This window comes from Neopelma chrysocephalum, unplaced genomic scaffold, assembly GCF_003984885.1.
Source record: "Neopelma chrysocephalum unplaced genomic scaffold, ASM398488v2 Primary Assembly neopelma1_23, whole genome shotgun sequence".
NCBI lineage: Eukaryota > Metazoa > Chordata > Aves > Passeriformes > Pipridae > Neopelma > Neopelma chrysocephalum.
Window position 1 is genome coordinate 24,073,221 of NW_020897691.1, and position 20,195 is coordinate 24,093,415.

Consider the following 20,195-nt stretch of genomic DNA (forward strand, 5'->3'; position numbering starts at 1 on the left):
CACTGTTATAAGACAGCCTAATGCATTTCACTGTGTTCTCAGCAAAGCATGACATTGATTCTGGCCTTGTGCACTTTGGGAGCCCATGGCTTCATTTTTTCAAGCCCAGTGATCTGTCTGTATTTCTACCTGAGGCTTCTGATGTGCTTCTGATAAGCTACAATTACAGAGGAACAGGTAAAACAAGAATTCAAGGGCATTGCTGAAATGCTGGGCTAAGCATCCCTTACTCCTCCCTTCTATCACCACCTTTGTTTTTCTGCATTAAGAACATAACAACAGCTGAGAAAAAAATTTCACAGAGCCATGCCATTTTCTGTCTACATATCTAGAACTCATAGGCTAATCTAACTGCTTTCCAATTGTATGAGAAAAAAAATCTTGTCCACCCTTACATTCAATTTCTTGTTACCACATTTGTTCCCTCCTACAGCACCTGCACAAGCATGCAGCATGCACTAAACCAGGTCCCACAGGTGATATGCACTAAAGCTAACTTGCAGAATAAAAAAAGATGTCAGTCTCTCCCTCCCCACTCTATCCTCCACATCTAGTTGTGCATAGGTCCGTAGGGATTTTGCTAGCACATAATGAGAGCTAGTAGAAGTCAATCAAAAGACAGAGGAGGATAGACAGGGAAAATGATTCTTCAAGCTGTCTGCCTATATAGCTACCCATATCAGGACCCAGGGAGGGTTCAGGTACAATGCTCTGGGGCCTCTACTTGTGCTCACCAGACCGCTACAATTCTTTTTCTTATAAAGCTAAAATGCTGCTTGGTTTCTTGATGAAGCTGTATGTATATGCCTATGTGTTGAAGTGCGTAAGTGTGTGTAGGAGACCCAGTATTTCAATAAGAAGGTAAACATTTGTGATCCCTACCTGGTGAGAAATTCATTCTAGCAGCTCAACAGGGTTGTTTGTAACATTGTCATTGCTGTAATGTGAGGGCCACTGCCAACTGCTTTGAAAGTATGTGCTTTTCTTATGAAATCTGGGATCATTGTGATAACAAATGGTACAGTGGTGCAGATCTGTAACACATGAGGGCTCTTGCCATTTCCTGCCACCAGCCTCTCCCTGCTTTGTACACGTATTCCCTGTCATACGATGCCTCAGTCTTGTGACTGCAGAGCCTTTCTTCTCCCCCACATCCACACTCAGGTTTCACCTGTCTCAGTAACCTCCACCTCCACCAGGTCATGAAGGCTGAAAAATAATGCAAGTTAAACTACAGTGGTAGTCCCAAACTAACTCACTTATATAATAATTTAAAATGGGAGCCCTGTAGAACTCAGTTAATTTGGTTTTACAAATCCCAAAGGAATACGGGGATCATCTGATTACATTTCATTGTCACATTTGGTAACTTTTCATACAAGCCCAGAGTTCAGCTGATTTCTGATAACCCCAGCCATAGTCCATGGGCAGGAAGTTCCTTCCAGAGGAAGATACCAACATCATTGTGAAAGCCTGCCTAATGAGCCCTACTTCTCAAAGGCTGAAAGCAAAGTACACCTGCGTGCAAACAGCAGGACTGAAAAACTCAGATGATGCTGACTGATTGCTTTCAGCTAAGTCATCCCAAGCAGATGTCCTGGCAGAACGTATTCTTGCCCTTCTAAACCAGCAAAGGAAACTAGAAAGAGCCTGCAGTACTGAGAGCTACAGGCAGGAATTAGCAAGAGATCAAGTGTGCCCAAAGGTATTAATTCAGTGACATGAAATTCATGCAACATTCTTCTTGCTACTCTACTGGATAGGCTGACATACCATGTGAACAGGCAGGCACCTGCTCAGACCTTCTTGTTGATATACACACATATGAGTATATACATGTATCTAAACTTTGTATTTTCTGGAAATAGAGCTCAACTAATCACTTGCACTAGGTGCTTTTCAATCAGTGTTATTATTATCTTATGTACACTGCTTACCCATTAATGCTTTTGCCATATGTTTCTGAGATTCTTCGGTATTTGGACAAATGATGTCTAAATAACAATTAAATTGGAGCTGCTTGGACAAGGGAAGATATCTTCTCCCTTGAGATGTGATGAGTCAGACAAATAGTTACTCTTATTCCTTGTTGTCAGGTGGGCTGGGGGAAAACTGAAGCGTAAGAAACTGACTACTGTAAGAAAGAGGAAACACTATTTATTCATTTTAAAAAATCAAACAATGACTAATGAAGAAAAAAAAATGTATTGGTTTCTCAGGTCTGTTTTCAAGTACAGTTTCACTGACGAACTTGGTTACAGCACAAGCCCCTTCCTATACCCTCTAAGAGCATTTAGGTCATTGCCTCATCTGAAGTGCAAGAACTTCTTTAAGGAGTTTCCACAACAATCTTGTTCTCTGATCACCATGTCAGCTACATTTACCAAACTCAAGTGGCTATAGAAACTACCCGCAGGTACTGTTGGATTCTGCATGATTAATCCATGCTACTGAGATGACCTAGGTCAGCTTGTAATCTGTACAGAATCTCACCTTGCAAGGAACAGAAGGAAAAACTAACAGTGTTTATGGCAAGAGAAATAATCCCCAGATATTGCTCTACAGCTGCCACTGCTAGCCAGGGCATTTTCTGTATAGTCTTCAGTTTATTTCCCCACAGCCAGCTCTGTAGCTTGCCCCATGTGCAGCACCACAGACTTTCACCAAACCTTATACCACCTCTCTCCCAACCCCAGGGATAGTCAACAGCCCAGCTCTGATAAATTCACCACCTTTCCACACAGCCCCACAGTCAATTTTGTCCCAGTCCCATGACTACAGCTTAACTCTCTCACCCCTGGAATACATCGTCAGCACATTTTCACTTCAATGCGTACACAACTCTCTACAGAGCTCTCCCCAAGTCCTGCCTCCTTCACAGCCCACTTGCTAGTCATGTCATTGCTAGTGCACCAGCTAAGTGCCAGGTTCTTGTGATCTGTGTATTGCTGGCACTTTTTTGATGTTCATGGTTCCTAGGTGTTTGGTTTGTGTGTTGCCAATTGAACAAGCTTCCAACAAGTGCTCTGGTACTGCTTGAACAAAACATTGAAGGACATGTCTTAGTTAGGAGGAGAAGCAATGGCATTAAAGGCAACAGAGCTATTCACACACTCATAAATAAACATTTGCGCCACTGTTTTGCCAGACTGGGAATGATTTCATTCAAAAAACAGCCTTACAGATTAAGCCCTTGGTGTCTGAATTTTTCTCCTGCTGTTTTTAGTAGAAAATGTCCTCATTTAGAAGCAGGTCTTTCCCATGCACACCACAGGGGAGAGTAATTATATGTGATAGAAGTCATGACTTCTAAGAGGAGATATAAGGTATCTGAATTCCCTGCCTTCCTTATAGACTTGTGCTTAGATCATTGCTGTTTTAATTAACTTTTAAATTTTAATTATCCTGTGGACTATAGTTCTGATTTAGTAATCTGATGAACAAAACCTAGCTTTTAAGTCAGCATAGCAAAACTATTTTTAATATAAGAGGGAGAAATTGCTCAATTTAACTACATATTTCCAAATCCCTCTAGTCTGCTTTCACCATTCGATTTCATTAAATGCCAGAGCAGCTCCCAGTGAAAGAAGTCACATGCACAAGGGTACAGGGAGATTCATGACTCTCTTGAGACTTCCTGCAGTACCTATATCATCACACTCAGTCCCTATATAGTCATGCTGACAAAAACTGACAGGTCTCACATGCTGAACATAAGACTAGCAAAGTAGATGCTGATTGTTTTGCCTTTTTCCCTTTTCCTCTCCCTTCCCTTCTCTCAAATGCCCTGTATCACAAACATGTGCAGAGCAGCACCATGCTGCTGCCATTCCTTTCACCATTTGCAGATGCTCAGTGAGTCGCAGATCAGGTTGAACAGCTGCCTACCACGTAGGAAGCTGGGATGTGTAGGAGAGGCCTCAGCACCTGGGAATTTGCCATCTGAGATAGTATATGTCCCTGGGACCTTGTGGGAGGTGCCAGTCTCTGCCAGTCACCACCTGTACCTGATGTGACATGGCTTCACCATCCATGGGGCTGACTGCTTTCACTTTGGAGATGCTCCAGGCAGGAGTAATCTTGGGCCTCTTAGGGTAGTGATACTGCTCTGATTCCACTTTCATACCAGTGTCTTCCCACTGGCAAGCAGAGTATAAAGCCAACAGAAGCAAGCTGCAGTCAAAGCTATTGTCTTCTCCTATGCCATATATATTTATTCTCTCTGCATTCATTCCTATACAGAATAAACGAAATAGAAATTGAATGTGTGTAGGAATTTAAAAACCCAGCTTGTGTTTCCAGTGAGATTCAGTGGTACTAAAATTGTAAGCATTTTGACTTATCTGCCTTAAGACCCTACAGAAAAAGCTGAAACCAAAATAAAAAAAACAAACCACCTTAGAAAGAAAAGGAAGTATTTTAAAAAGTGTGTTCTTAAATCAGTTTCTAGACCCATCTGAGAGAATAACCTACATTCAGTTGAGATATGAGTGGTAGTGGTGGATACCCCGTTGAGGTGGCAGAGGCAAAAGGCATGAGGTTACATTTGGTGCTAATACACTCACTGAAGGATAAACAGATGAAAGCAGATTTAAAGTAGAAAACTGGTGTGACTTGCTTCAAATTTGTTATGCTAGGGGTGTGCAAACCAGAACAGCTTGTGCATTCAGGAACAGAGAGGTCAAGGAAAAAGAGTTTGGCAGGTCAGAAAAACAGCCTGCTACACACACTTGAGTCTTCTGCTTGCCCTGCCCAGTACCCCTAATAGCAGCTTCTTGTGTTAACCATACCCTAAAGTATGGCCTGGCCAAGGGTTGTGACCAACATGCCTGCCCAGAGCATCTATGCCTGTATAGGCGACCTATGTACAGGACAATGTTTCCTGACATGATGCCGACAGCTAGGCAATGTTTTGCAAGCCTTCTGTTTCCAGGAGTGTTGCTCTTGGTCAAGTCTTGATGAGTTCACCAGGAGCTGGGAGTGCTCCATACTAATGCAAATTGGTCCAGTTTTGGTGGACCAATTTTAAAGTTCCACAAATCATTTTGCTGCAAAGATTCAGTCAACATAATAGAGACAAAAATTGGAGCCTGGATCCCTCTTGCACCTTTGTGCTCTGCTCCTTTATGTCTCTGCATCCAAGAGGCTAATCCGTGAGATTAGCTCGGTTAGTTAGAGCATGGTGTTAATAACACCAAGGTTGTGGGTTCGATCCCCACACTCGCCATTCACATAAGAGTTGGACTCCATGACCCTTGTGGGTCCCTTCCAACTCAGAATATTCACTGCACACTAAGATAGCCCTTCAGACTCGCCTTGTCTGTAAGAGTGAGAAACGGTGTTCCTGAGACATGATTCCCCTTGGCCCCAAGCAGATATCTGTAGTGGGGTGAGGAGGTGACAACAGCTGCTCGGATGTCTCTGAGGCAGTAGGGGCACGCGAGCTCAAACCCTTGATAAATGCTAGCCATTATCTCTCCCTGGATCGCAGTGGCAGTGCTTTTATTCAGTTGCAGAGGCTGGGCTCTTAAGATGGCCACCAGTTCCCAAGCTGGTTCATGTTCAGTACTCAGCTGCGTTCCTCCTCTCTCCCTCCCTCTCCACCACTGGCAGTCCCCACACTCTCTCCTGTCCCCACCATGGGGATGCTGGGGGCAATAGAAGTCCCTCACTAGGGCAGCTGGCACTGGCACTGCACCACACAGGTGAGGGTATCCATGTCTCTGGCTCTATCTGCACACAGGGCAGGTGGTTTGGGCAGTCTGAGGTGGGAGCCAGGCCCTCCAGCAGAGGTGTAGGGCCAACCTGGGAGGATACCCTCCTTGCCAGGGCAGCTAGTAAGGAGATCATTGATGATGGGATTGGAAAAGTCCCATGGGGCAGGCTAGACACACAACTACGCTTCTTCCCATTTGCCAGTGCGGAGCGCAGCCCTGTGGCCTTGCTGAGAGCCCAGCAGCATCTCCTGAACCCCTTGGGAAGCAGGCAAACCTCACAGCCTCGAGCTGCTGCCCATTCCCCTCGTCCTAACACTTCCTTTTAATAGTAATGTAGTGGAATTCTAGCTAAAATCACTGTGACCAGAGTCAGGGACAAACTCACGAGCAAGTAATTAAGTGATTGAGACCAGAAAACACAGCCAGAGTGGCAGCACTTCAAGAGAAGTCACTGGCAGCCCCACAAGGAGCTCTTTGTGCTCAGCCAGGCAGCACTGTCAGAAACCCCAGCACGTGCCATGCTCTCCAAAAAACAAACCTCTGCCCAGGGGTAACAACTCTGGATTTTTATGGAGTGTGGTGGTGTTTCCATGGGGGCTTCCCTTCCCCCTCCCACTTCTCTGTGTCCATCCCTCCCCATGCAGCACATGCATCCAGTTGGCACAGCAGCTTTCGTAGCCCTATCAGCCAGCCCCGGCAGCTGCTCACTGACCTCCTGGGCTGCTTGTCAACAGCACAGCTCCTCACTTGTGGTAATTTCCAGCTTTTCAGCATTGCAACATTATAAGCTGAGTCTACTAGAGAGGCTACTGATCAGTAAAAGGGGCAGCTTTTATTACATTCCTTTGTTCTTTACTCACAAAACCAACTCCTTTTCATCTTCTTGATGCATTGCTTGTCAAGTTGCTGGTCAAAGAGTGAAGGAAATGCCTACTTAGAAGTCAGGGAAGGTGACATGGCTGCCAAACATTCAGTCAATTCAACATCATAAGGAGTGCAGGCTGACTGCAAAGACATAAAGAAGTGTGGATACATCATGCCAAAAGCAATATTTCATCAGTTTGGAGTGAAATGTTAAATTGATTTAAATTATATTGAGTTAATCACTATGGAACTGCTATCCTGCCACTTATTCTCACCTTTCTTCATACTTGGTCCTAGTCCTCATCTATTGTTGCAGCACTGAATATCTCTGTTGGGGTCAGTGATTTTCCAGACAGGAATACAGCATTGCAAAGCATCTGTGCAGAGTCTGATCTGTGTGGAATCATAGAATATAAAATAGTTTTTGTTGGAAGGGACCTTAAAGATCATCTAGTTCCAACCCACTTGCCATGGGAAGGGATACCTTTCACTAGATCAGGTTGCTCAGAGCTCCTTTCAGCCTGGCCTTGAACACTTCCAGGAATGGGGCACCCATAACTTCTCTGGGTAGCCTGTTTCAGTATCTCATCACCCTCACAGTAAAGAATTTTTTCCTAATATCTGATCTGAAACTATTCTCTTTTAGTTTGAATCCATTCCCCCTTGTCTTGTCCCTACATGCCCTTGTAAAAAGTCGCTTTCTATCTTTCTTGTAGGCTTCCTTCAGGTACTGGAATGCTGCAATTAGGTCGCCCGTAAACCATCTCTTTTCCAGGCTGAACAATCCCAGTTCTCTCAGCTTTTCTTTGTAGGAGAGCTGCTCCATCTCTCTAATCATCTTGTCCCTCCTCTGGACTTGCTCCAACAGGTCAGTGTCCTTCCTGTGCTGGGAATTGCAGAGCTGGATGCAGCACTCCAGGTGGGATGTCACCAGAACAGAGTAGAGGGGCAGAATCACCTCCCCCAACCTGCTGGGCATGCTGCTTTTGATGCAACCCAGGACAGGGTTGGCTTTCTGGGCTGCAAGTGCACACTGCCAGCTCATGTCCAGCCTCTCATTCAACAACATCCCCAAGTCCTTCTCAGCGGGGTTGCTTTTGATCAGTTCATCCCCCATCCTGTATTGACACCAGGGGTTGCCATGACCCAGGTACAGCACCTTGCATTTGGTCTTGTTAAACCACATGAGATTCCCATGGGCCCATTTCTCAAGCTTTTCCAGGTCCCCCTGGATGGCATCCTGTCCTTCAAGTGTGTCAACTGCACCACCCAGCTTGGTGTCATCTGAAAATTTGTTGAGGGCGCACTCGATCCTTTCATCTATGTCATTAATGAAGATACTTAATAACACTGGTCCCACTAAGATCTCTGAGGGACACCAGTTGTCCTTATGTCCATCAGGACTCTGAGCTGCTCACCACTACCCTCTGGATAAGACTGTCCAACCACTTTCTTATCCATCTAACAGTCCATCCATCTCCCTCCAATTTAGAAAGAAGGGTGTTGTGAGGGACCATGCCAAAAGCTTTACAGAAGTCCAGATAAATGACATCCATAACCCTTCCCTTGTCCACTGATGTAGTCACTCCATCATAGAAGGCCACTAGGTTGGTCAGCTAGGCCTTGCCCTTGGTGAAGCCATGCTGGCTGTCTCAAATCACCTCTGTCCTACACATGCCTTAGCACAGCTTCTAGGAGGATCTGTTCTATGATCTTCCCAGGCACAGAGGTGACACAGACAGATCAGTAGCTCCCAGGGTCTTACTACACTTTTTAAAGATGGGTACAATATTTCCCTGGATGGGTACACATTTCCCTGAGCGCACTTTTCCTGTACTTGCTCTACTGTGAGTCAGACCTAAACAGTAAATCCCACATACCAACATATATATGACTACTGTGCCTGCAGAGATTATCTGTGCTGCATGTGTGCACTTGCAGTGATATGATCATCTGTATGGAAACATACGGATGTTCTTGACCAATATCCAGACACAGAGGTTATAATCACATAGCTCAGGAAATGTGAAAGGATCCAGAGGAAGGAATATGAGCAAATTGTACTTGGTTTAAGGCTCCTTTTCTCTACCTTAATAGTGTGTAAAGCCACTAAATACAAACAGGGCCAGCAGAAATTTCCTCATCAAATATCTTACAGAACACTGCAATCAGACACAGAGCTACTCCTGAACAATGGTTTCATACCTTAGCTGACATGTGGCACTGAGCTAATGTAAGTTATACAATTAGCCACCAAATGGTTGTCACTGAACTGATAGCTTGTACAGTGGTGGCTTTCATGGCCAATAACTGAAAATAGAATCAGACTTCACATGACGTGTATAACTGTGCACTGTTTAAAATTAACTTCTGTTACATGGTAGGATGTATTATATTTACACCACAGAAGCAAAAATCAAATGTAATTTTTGAGAAAATAAAATTACTATAATTATTTTGATTTTGTTGCCAAAAAATGTGATTTTAATTTTTTTCTTCTATGTTAAGAGTTTTTGAAATGCATAAGGGCACAGAGAAGTGCATAAAAAAACCAAAAAGAACAAACGTGTCTTTTTTAATAACTGCACTTTGACCATTGTGAATGAATAAGCTCATTAACAAGATTCTCACTCTGTAATGCTGGACATGGAAGTTAATTATCACTTTACAACCTCTTAAATATATCTGTAATATTCAGACAGCCAGGATACAGCGATCTCTATGTATGATAGCACATTGCATGATCCTCTGCCATGTCTTTCCACATGTTGATCAAAGGGTGCCCTGGAACTATATTTCATCCACATGTACCCTCCATCCTTACCCACTCTTTCCAAGAACAACAACAACAGAGAGCTCCACATGGCTATATTAACAGTGAGAAAGTGATGACTGGTTACATGAGTCTGGACTTGCTCAGGCTCACAGCTGGCCAAACAAACCTCCCTGCGTGCTGTAGCCCGCTCTTCTATTGATGAATCACAAGCAGAAATCAAAGCATTCAAAAGCAACAAACTAGTTTCTACTAGCCTCCATTTCAACCTGTTCTTTTAAGGGGAATAAGTTGGAGTTGGTAAAGTAGCTTGCTTCTCCTTTCATTAACTCTGGCCGGTATCAGGTGATTTGTTCATGGCTTCAGGGCTGACAAGCTTTTCCATTTCTGCTGGAACAGCACTCTGCATATATTTTCTGCTTCAGCAGTCACAGAACTTGCTGGCTGATTTGAACCAAATTTGATAACCCTTGGATGTATTGTTCCTGCAAAGTTCCTGCAAAGGGTCATAAGAACAGAAGCTATTTGGGGGGGTCTATAAGCGAGGCTCAGAACCTTCCAAAACTGTGGATATGAGCTGCAGAAAGGAAGAGAAAGTCAGACAAAAGCAATGAGTATAAAACATCAAATCAGATTTCTTACAGAGCTATATTTCTTGGCTGATTTAATAGACAAATACAAAGATTTTTTTGTTCCCCCTCCTTGCACCTTTTCACCTTTCAACTCCTCTCCAGAATAATGTTCTAGCCGTAAAAACCTTAGAGGGTTTTATTCTTGTCTTGAATTTGATTCAAATCAATGAGTAGGTTCAAAAGCTAAGGGAAAACAGAGCTACATATACAGACAGCTCACTTAGATGTGTCCAATTAAAAAAAAATCTAAAAATGTGACTGAAAGAAGCATGCCAATAATTCTTGGTTTACATCAACGACCCCTTTTTCCCTTTTGCTCACAGAATTACTTCATTTGTGACAAAAGATTTTGTAAAAACCCAGGTACTTCTTGTAGGCAACTTACAGAATCATATACCAACAGTTAGTTTTAGGTTTCTTCTTCTGGCATAGCCTTTCTTTGTTTCTTTCTCATGTAGCAGCAAATTTCTGAAAACTTTAAAACTTCAGGTTCATGAAAGAACTACCATGCACAAGCTCATACAGTGCAGGGGGGAGCCCTGCATGCCACAGAGTGGATAAAAGCAGGAGGGAAACCAAACTGGTGGGGCACTGTGACAACCGGACTAAAACTCCTATATGCCAAATCTCCTTACTGACAGGTATCTGACTACTTTCATTTAGTATTCCTAGGCTTTAATTTACATTAGAAAGGATATGTCGGTGCTCTTCCTTCAAACACACTGAGTGAACATTACACTTTCTACCCTGATTGATCTTGGCTGTTTATCTGCTTGTAACCGTCCTTTTAACTAGTGCTCAAAGGTGTGCCAGAAGCAAAGATTTCTTCCTCTGAAGTTTAAATTCCCCCAGGCAGAGAAAGGTCAATTAAACCTGTGTCAACTGACCACAACTCAGTTGGGTTTTTTAACCCTTTACCATGGATGTAAAGACTTTCTTCTTCTCCAGCTATGTTTTAAAAGCGACTGTCATTGCATTTTGAATGCACTGAGCTCGATTTGGAATATTCTTGGAACAGAAGCTAGATTAAGTTTAATTAAGGCGAGATGAGCAGAAAGAGTCCCATTTTCTTGATCCTGATGGGAAACAGAAATGAGACAGGCTTTAAGTTGCTCATTGCTGTCAGCCTGGGGGACTTGCACAAGGAGTTTGGCATTGTCAGGATGGGCCAGTGACTGAAAAGGACTTTGTGTGACTTTGTTTGAAAAATTTAACTTGGGTGGTGATATTCTCTTATTGGTCTGAGAGAATCGTTTGAATTCCTGCATGTCCCAAAGACTACAGTTATACTAGGTATTGGTTATACTAAGTGTTCCAGCTCTTTGGAGAAAAAGCTCTGTACCAGGTACAAAGAGGAGACAACCAAGTATCTGCACCCTGAAGACACCTGGGCTAGTGAGGAATTCCAGCCTGCAAACTGCAATCCTTGCTGAAGATAAAGGAAAAAAAAAACCTCTCAAGACCCTGCTAGACTATCTTTTGGAGTAAAACACTTTTCTTACCCTAAATCTGGCCATTGCTGTGAACCTGAGCACCAGAGGAAGATACACAAAGCATAAAGCTGACACTATATAGTGCCTCCTGCCCATGTCATGGTCCTATTTCCAAGTGGTGACCAAGGTCTAACACTTCAGAAAGTAGTAGGTGGGTAGTGAAGTAATCAAGATGTATCTTAGAGGCAGAGAGAAGGAATTCTTTCATAGCCTAAAGGCAATCATGTGAGGTACTCACCACTGATTGCAGGCTGTGATTTGGAGTTTCTCCCACTGAAGGACATTTATCAGTGATTGGATCTTGTCACGCCTTTGTCAGTAAAAGTTTGAAAGCTCTCTATTCTCGGATACTCACAGATGGGCCCTGTGCTAACACTTGGGCAAAACACTCAAATCACCTCAGGCTTCTTTTTGATTCAGTAAACTGAATAAATTGTGGGACTTATGTCTTATCTCCCACAGTCTGCTTGGCATCCCACAAGCTAGTTTTGTGGATCCCCTTTGAAACCTCTCTAGTATCTCCTTAGCCTCCCTTAACAGCAGGGACCAGAAATGCAAGCCAACATCTAGCAGTGGCTAACTAATGCCATTCGCTCACATTTCTACTTCTGCTTTCTAAATAACTATTAAATACTTCTAACAGAGCACTTAAAGCACTTATTAAAGGTAGCAGCAACAGGGTTCCAGAGCGTAAACCTCCACTGCACTCACAATTACTCACCCAGGATTCAGGAGGTGTGTTTGGCACAGGCCTTTTGGGTAACCTTAAGAAATTAATTTGACCTTCCAGTGTTGCCGTCATTCTTATCTCACCTCCATTTCTGTAGGACATGTACAATGCTTGTACTGCTCTGTTTCCACCTGGTTTATCTGCAGGCACATCTGCACAGACAGTAGCTCTGCCTGCTCTCTGAGTCAGACAAGTGAAAACCTTCTCCAGGCGGGAAGCTGTTTAGACGTGTTACTGAGGACTGTGCTTATGCTCATTTTTCCTGCTTCCCCATGAAGAAAAAAGGCAAGTCAAGGAGTTGAATTCACTGTTGTGGGTCAAGTGTAAAAATCACCAGTGCTTTCCAGAACATTGTGGGACGCAGAGTGTTGAAGCTGAAGCAGTCTCAAGTCTCACATTTTCCCTGCCCAGCATCTAATTCTCCCCTACTTGTGCTCAGCCCACTTTCCTCCTTCAGCCCTCCCCAGCCCTTCTGGACAGCTGCATGAAGATTGCATTACAGCAGATGGAAATCTCCAAACGAAATGGGCTGGAGGAGGCCCTCCCCTGCCACTAATCCCACACTAGGGTAGAGAGCATTTCACTTTCTCTGGAGCCAGGAACCTGCTGTCCCCATGTTGCCACAGGGGACTGCTGTCATGACTCAGCAGCAAGGTGCTTTGTGATGATATGGAGATTCCTCTGGAGATGCAGCCATCAAGTTAGGTATCTCCTGTGTGCCCAGCTGCCCGAAGAGCTCTACTGAAAGTCGCAGCCACTGTGAAACACCAAACCTCTCATATGCTGTTCCTTTCCCTGCAATTGCAAGTTTTTACCTTTAAGTGAGTTTAGGATGAAGTACTATATACAGTCAGTCTTCAAAATTACTATTAAATGCATGATGCACTGGCAATGTTGTGGATATTTTACAGCTGGGTAATAAAATTATCTGTAGATGGAAAGTTCTAAATCTTCCTTGTTCCTAAAGCCTTTGTCCTTACAAATAATAAATAATAACATTGTGAGCTACAAGCCTCCTTTTTCCCCCATCACCATTAATGGTAGAACAGCACTAAATTTATATCTGTAACTTTACTAATGTTGAAATGATAGCTAAGCTTCCCGACACACCTGACTCAAAATAGCCATAGGAGATTCACAATATTCTTTCAAAGTATGGGCATATCCAAGCATTTTTACTGCACAGAAGGAGGAATCATGTAATGCTTCCTATGGCTTGCTGTGACTTTCCTACACTCTTGCTGTGTAGGCTTCTGAGCCTGTGGTAGCATTACAGCAGGGTTGCATCCCTACAGCCGAGGGAATGACAATTAAAATGGTAAACTGACAAAGAAGCCTGTAAAGTAGTAAAATTCTAGGGAGAAGATTTTGGTATTGTTCCTGAAGCATGGCCTAAACTCATTTATTCCTTGGTTTACCAATTCAACCATTTATTTGTAAGGTTTAAGCCTGTGATTTTCTTGTTTAATTCCTCTGAGCAGTCAGCCACCAAGCAGTCTCTGTGATGCTTGTGGTTGCAAATATATGTCTAGACATAATTTAGATTAATTCTCCATAATGAAGCTGTCAGTTTGAATATATTACAATACAAGTGCATAATGTGCAGTTGAAATGAGAACTTTAAACAGGCTTTGCTTTGACCTACCTTGTCTGTCCTAATACACTGCAATTATTCTAGTTGGAAAAGAGGCAGGGAACATGTTTCTTCCTCAGTTAGGAGGGCAAGTGTTTACAGAGTTGTGTGGAGTTTAATGAGCTTAGAATATATATATTCAGGGGCTGATCCTACCCTGTTACATGGCTTCCTCTTTAACAACTACCAAACCTCTTTGATTATTCTTTCTGAAAGGGTTATTGGGAAAAAGCAGTGAATATCTTTTTGGCACTCATCTCCAAGACAAGTCATCTTGAGATAAGTCATCTTTTTGTGCAGGTGTGACAGTCTGAGATAATCAAGCTTACGATTCCCTTTAGCAGTTTTTTCACCTCTTAAGACTCATTCATGGGTGCTTGGCTTGAAAACAGCATGCAGTGAGTGACTGTTTTAAAAGGCATCATATCACATTATGTTTAAATGTAACTGAGTATGACACAGAGAAGTCTCTGTGTAACCCTTGTTACTGAACTGGTCTGACTGTGTGTCTCTGAAATTCTTACTCTTTCTGTTATTATTTAACAAAAATAAGATCACACAAGGGCAGCAATTTACTTTGCATCAGCTTGAACAAGAGCCAGGCTCGGACCTCCATGTGAGAAAAAATATAATCTATAAAGTATTTTAGAATACAGTTTAATGAATTTTTAATGCTTGTGTCAAGCTTATTGTTACAGAACATGAGAAGGTACTGTAGCATATTAAGTATGGACAGTTCCCATCTGAAGATAATTTTATTGCTATAGAGCTAGAGACTGTATTCAATCCTTCCACATGTGCAAGACACATTTATGACTGAGCAGAAGAGACAATGACAGCTCTTTGTACTATGAGAAAATGGGAGTTTCTAGAACTTGCTGCCCCAGGCAATTGGTCTCATGGCAAACAATGTCCACAACCAAGGCTCATGGTCCAAGAGGTCCCCTTGTACATCTTGAAAGCTGTAAAAGAAGAAAACAGATGGTAAGAAAAGCATAGTCACCTTCATTTGGGGTGGAAAGTCAGACCTTTTTATGACAAGAACTCTCCAGAAAAGCACTCCTGGGAATGGAGGGCAGGGAATGGGCTGACTGCTCTTTACTCCTACTTAAGAGTAGAGCTTAAGGGTATAAACTCCATATACATTCCGTGTCAGTGTCTGGGTTTGAAAAGGGAAATGTCTGATTTATATAGCCATTTTAACCCATAGCTATAACAAATCTGCCTGAATGTTCGATAGTTTATAAACTCACAAAATGATTTAGGTTTATCAGACTAATTGACTGATATCTGCACATAGATGTGTTTATACGTATGTGTGTGTGTATCTATACTGACTCTGCTCTATAATACGATCTGATTCTCTGGGCTTTCACAGGATATCTTGACTTCCCTCTTCTGTCACCTCAGTTGATGGAATATGTGACTGCTTGGCAGTTCCCAGAACTGTGTCCATCTCAACTTACAACTTAAGAACTGATAATTTGAAAGAGAGATACAAACAGTGATTAAGTGAAACTTCAGCCTTCTCTTGTCCATGGTACACATCACGTCCTAGAGTAAAAATAAGTTTCAATACCATCTACCTACCTTGGATATGGACAAATTTTACTGTGTCAGAGAGGATGAATTTGAGGTACATAAAGAGTCAGATGACAAGCTTCAGGCCACACCGGATTTCTGTGCTAGATATAGTCAAATAATCTAGGACTTATGAATCTGGTCTTATATATACTTTGACCAAAGTCCTTCAATGTCCCTATATTATCCTCCTTAAAAGCATATGATTTAAAAGGTGTGAAGGTTAAAGACAGAACAAGTCTAACCTGCACCAAAAGGGCTGCTCACAAATTATCTCTCTTGGAAAGAGCAATGAATTCTGTTCCAAATTCATTCTGATGGCATGAAATCACTACCGGCTTTTCAGGTAGAATCTAAATAAGCAGTGCATGCCAACCCTGCAGTACTGCAAACAGACTTTTCACGTGCCTGCCTACGTAAAACCCTGCAGGTAAAAGAGTTTCTTTACCTAGAACATTTTGTAAACCATTAATCTAACTTATCCTTGCATGAGAGGTTAGTCTTACAAATGCTTTAGTCTTTCCCTCAACTTCCAACAATGAACAAACCACCCTATTAACTAGCTGCTTTCAGGTACTTGAAAAGCATAGACCCCTTTGACATTTTAGTCGAACAAAAATACTGCCTAGTGTTTGTTCAGTTGTTTTCAACTTTTCCCTCCAAGTATTTCAGTAGTTATTGAACAACACTATGACATGACTACATTAGAAATTCTAATGGAAATCAAAGAGCTATTTTATTATGTGTTATACTGTACATAAGGTGCAGGCTTGGTCTACTCAGATTACCACAGAGACATTTGGTTATATATTTTTGGTCTGGTTTTTTGAGATATAGAGCACTTTCACAGTCTAAATAATTCAGAATACTCTGGAGCAGTCTAAATCCTGTAGATCACTTCAGAGAAATTATTTCGGGTAAATACATTTTAACATGAAATGTCATAAAAGCCTTCTGTGGTTCAAAATGAGAAATAGGGAATTTATTGGGGATGCTTACTAACAGGAGGAGGTACAGGGATCCATGGGGTCCAGGGAGTGATCTGTTTGTCAACTAATGCATTTTGCAAATGCGCAACCCTCTAATCAAATTCAAATTTGTAGACAAAAAAAAAGAGGTGGAAAAATTTCATTAAAACAATTTAGTTTTTTTTTTTAGTCATCTATTCTTTTTAAGTTCTCAAACACCTGGCAAGCACTATCAGAAGTAAAATTTTCACACAATTTCTTTTCTAGACATTTCCTTCACCAAGCCAGTTTTACAATCAAATGAAATATGTCTTATAAAGTCTGGTCCTTCTTACAGCTATGCAATTACTGAACATCAAGCTCAAAGATATTTACAAGAACAACAGCCCTTGCCCAATTTTCCACAGCTGTTTCTACCGTTCTCTCCTCTCATAAGACACTTGACAGAATAATTACCAAGCATGATAATATATCAGATTGATATTGAGACGTCGCTTTTACATCTCTTGGCATGCCAACTCAATAGAAGACACTGGGAAGCAGCAGTGGCAGCTGGAAGGCATCTCCCATAGATAAGAGTTTGCCCTGGGACACTCAGAGAGTTAAAAACCTCATGATGATCTTTCCATACTATCACAGGCAGTTAATCTTATTTGAAGGAACACATTTTGCCTGTAGACATCATAGCCTCGGGGTGTTAGCGGGAGAAGGGTGCACAGAGCAGAACAGGAGTGGCCAAGGGGTACAAGGGAAATGGCTGGGAAAGAGGGAGAGAGCTGCCAGCTGTCTCCCAGGCAGGGGCCCAGGCCACATGTGACATCCTCATCCAGGTAAGGAAAGGAACGCATGACTTTGCCCACACATACTTCTCCGCTCCTCACCCCGCCTCTGCACATTGCAAATGAAGCCATTCCCCTAGCTGGATTGCTGGGGAAGCAGTTGTCAAAATGCCCAGGGGCTTCAGTGAGAACAGGATTTCACTAGTATTTTTCAAAGAAGAGAGATATAGTCTGCTACAGGGTACCAATGTTGATGCCTCCTGGTAATGTTTGAAAGCCCCCCCATCATGCCCTGCAACTTTTCTTCTACTGATACAAGAACCATGTACGCTTCGATGCCTGCAAAATACATCCAAGTGTTACAGAGAGATTTCATTCTCTTGAAGGTGATTATGAAGTACTTGCTAATTATAGGAACTGCATTAAAGTGTTCCCAAAGAATATATCAGCCTAAGGGCAGACAGAGATATTCCCAAGAAATAACATATTAGGCTACTGGGCTTTTTTTCTGCTTGTTGGGCCTCCTCCAGCAATATGCATTTACTTTAAAATTATTTATCTGGATGCATTTGAATTAATTATTTTCACTGTTCTTCTATCACAGGGAATTATGGTGCATAATTGTAACTCAAACTGTGCTGTCTGGTTGGAGGTGGTCAGACAAGATGCAGATTTTATTCCCTGAGTGAAGAATGCAAGTATTTCCATAGCAAAGTATTCATGTTTAAAGTCTCCTCGTGTGTGGGTGTTTATAATTCCAGATTACTTTAGAGCAAATATTTGTGTCTATGAAATTCATTTGCAAAAGATCTGACAGGATGTGTGCAGAAAATAAAGGTCAAAACCATAAAAATATACCAAAAAGAGTAAGAGTAAAGTCCTTGAAGGATGGTGTGTGAGTGTTGGCATGTACGTGTTACAGGTATGGGCCATTTTGAAAAAATAACTGTACCTGTGTGGATGCCAATGTGCAGTTCAAAAAATACATGCATTGTAGGTTGCTACTTCCATAGCCCAGAGAGTGAGTGTGTGTGTGTATGTGTGTGTGCGCGCACGTGCACACGTGCATGGAGAAGATGGAGAGGAAAAATAAGGGGGAGAGTGGGAGGAAGATAGGTACAGAGCCAGAATCCTGTTTTTTCTTTCCTCCCATCAAGATGATTATAGTGTCCTTAGAAATGAGAGGGTTCTACTAAAGATTTTCACTTCAAAGAAAAGCTTTCGGTGAGACCTCATCCTCTCCTTCTTTCATTAGTAGGCAGAAAAGTCTTTAACATAATTAATAATCTAGCATAGAAAAGCAGAAGAGTGTACTTCCCCCCCAAGTCAAGCAAAACATTTCACAAGCATGTGACTGTCTGAAGTTAAAGAAGAAAATGAAGCAGTAAGACTTTTAGAGGACTATGAATACAAACATGAAAGTATTAATGCAAGTCAGAGCTGCTTCTGACTATTTGGGGGTAACCTTTAATATAAGACTCTTGTGGTAGTTTCATTTCTGGTGTCAGTGTCCTATTTTTTCTACCAAATTTGAGTTGGATTTTTTTTTTTTAATCTGCAATTTAATTCCCCAAATAGAGTGGCTGTGTGTGTGAGAGGGAAAATCTCTCTTACTTTCCTGTGTGTAGATGTTGACAATGACTCCATGTGTTTCATCAACCCCTAAAAGCTCCTAGCCATCTGCTGAATGTGCCTGCAGCTTTGGCACAAAGTCTGCAGTTGCAGGTGTGACTAAGGCAGATCTCAGGCTGCCTATCTGTCTGATCTGGGTTGAATCTATCCTGTACCCTCCGTGTGTAGTGAGGAAGATGAACATTGAAAAGAAACAAAAAAATCCCTGAGCTCAAGCTTATAAAATCACATCCAGCAGCTCACTTCTACAGTGCTTATGAAGGATTGAGTCCTATTTCAAATTAAATTAATCCATGTTGAATAATATTATCATTATTTTAAATATCCTACTCATTTAGGGCCAAGTCATAACCTAAAAGGTTCATTTGGTTCAAAACATCAGACCCTAAAGAATTTCCAGGTCATTTAAAATCATAGAAGAATTTGGGTTGGAAGGGACCTTTAAAGGTCATCTATTTCCAACTCCCCTGGATGTGCAGGGACATCTTCAAATAGACCAGGTTGCTCAAATCCCTGTCCAGCCTGGCCTTGAAACAGGGATGGAGGATCCACAACTTCCCTGGACAACCTATTCCACTATCTCATAGTGAAGAATTTCTTCCCACTATCTAATCTAAACTTACCCTGCTTCAGTTTAAAGCCATTCCCCCTAGTCCTATCACTACATGCCCTTGTGAAAAGTCCCTCTCCAGCCTTCCTGGAGGAACCAAAAGACCACAATTAGGTCAGCTCGGAGCCTTCTCTTCTTCAGGCTGAATAACCACAACTTTCTCAGCCTTTCTTCATAGGAGAGGTACTCCATCCCTCTAATCATCTTCATGGCCTTCCTCTAGTCCTGCTTCAACAAGTCCATGTTCTTCCTATGTTGGGGATCCCAGAGATGGATGCAGTACTCCAGGTGGAATCTCACAGGAGTGGAGTAGAGGAGCAGAATCACCTCCCTCGACCTGCTGACCACACTGCTTTGGATGCAGCTCAGGATATTGATTGTATTTCTGGGCTGCAATTGCACATTGTCGGGTCATGTCCAGCTTTTCATCCACCAATACTCCAAGTCCTTTTCAGCAGGGCTACTCTTGATCTCTTCACTCCCCAGACTGTACTGTTATCAGGGATTGCTCTGGCCCATTTGCAGGACCCTGCACTTGACTTTGTTGAACCTTCTGAGGTTCACACAGGCCCACTTCTTAAGAATCTTATGTGAGAAATTCCACTGGTCAAGTTTTATTAATTTCTCCACTTACTCTGTTCTTCCAATGGATTTTTGGGCAGCTTTCTTTTCAGCACTGAATGTTTTACGATCCTTAGATTTAATTACCTGCATTTCTGTGTAATACACCTATATTTTCTTCTTCTTCTTCTTCTTCTTCTTCTTCTTCTTCTTCTTCTTCTT

General features: G+C 42.2%; 1 long non-coding RNA gene across 1 annotated transcript in view; it reads right to left on the reverse strand.

The window, feature by feature from the left end:
- Nucleotides 1-14,560: 14,560 nt before the first annotated feature.
- LOC113971076 overlaps nt 14,561-20,195 on the reverse strand; it is a 49,743-nt gene continuing 44,108 nt past the window's right edge. Inside the window, exon 4 of the long non-coding RNA XR_003535432.1 lies at nt 14,561-14,804. This is a non-coding gene — a long non-coding RNA (uncharacterized LOC113971076). The remainder of the gene's footprint in view (nt 14,805-20,195) is intronic.